This window comes from Octopus bimaculoides, unplaced genomic scaffold (assembly GCF_001194135.2).
Source record: "Octopus bimaculoides isolate UCB-OBI-ISO-001 unplaced genomic scaffold, ASM119413v2 Scaffold_110310, whole genome shotgun sequence".
Lineage (NCBI taxonomy): Eukaryota > Metazoa > Mollusca > Cephalopoda > Octopoda > Octopodidae > Octopus > Octopus bimaculoides.
Genome location: NW_026430925.1, coordinates 9,037 through 9,918, shown reverse-complemented (window position 1 = coordinate 9,918; position 882 = coordinate 9,037). Strand labels below are relative to the sequence as shown.

The 882-nt window shown below is 45.1% G+C and overlaps 1 protein-coding gene across 1 annotated transcript in view; it reads left to right on the top strand.

Moving 5' to 3' along the window:
- Positions 1-882, top strand: part of LOC106879902 (uncharacterized) — a 9,905-nt gene that overhangs the window by 7,923 nt on the left and 1,100 nt on the right. The window lies entirely within an intron of this gene.

Below are 882 nucleotides of genomic sequence, written 5' to 3'. Positions count from 1 at the left end.
ATCTGTGGTAGTGGTGTTTGTGGTGTTGGTGTTGGTACTGCACCTATATTAATCATCATCATCATCATCATCATCATCATCGTTTAACGTCCGCTTTCCATGCTAGCATGGGTTGGACGACTTGACTGAGGACTGGTGCAACCGGATGGCAACACCAGGCTCCAGTCTAATTTGGCAGAGTTTCTACAGCTGGATGCCCTTCCTAACGCCGTAAGAAGACCCATGAAGCCAAGTGAAATTGCAGTCGTGGCAGATACCAGTGTCACGGAAATGGCATGTAAAAGCACACGGCATACTCACCTGCAGAAATTTAATTGATCATACTGAATTTGGTAGATTGAAACTGCAGTGTTGCTCATCGCAAAATGACCAAGAGAGATGTTTATAAAGAAGAGTAGTTTGCACTATACTCCTCGTGTGCTAATTCTGCCCTTAAAAAAAAAAGGACCAAATGATACAAAGTGGCTATAGGTCATAACACCCGGGCAACGCCGGGGTGTATTGCTAGTGTGTTTGTGTGTACATATATATATATACATATATATATATATATATCTGACAGTCTTCTTTCAGTTTCTGCCTATCAAATCCTCTCACAAGGCTCTAGTTTGCCTGAGGGAATAGTAGAAGACATGCCCAGGGTGCTACACAGTGGGACTGAACCCAGAACCACGTTGTTGGGAAGCAAGCTTCTTACCACACAGCCATGCCTATGTAAAACACATGGATACATGTGCGGGTGACACGTAAAAGCACCCACTACACTCTCTGAGTGGTTGGCGTTAGGAAGGGCATCCAGCTGTAGAAACTCTGCCAAATCAGACTGGAGCCTGGTGTTGCCATCCGGTTTCACCAGTCCTCAGTCAAATCGTCCAACCCATG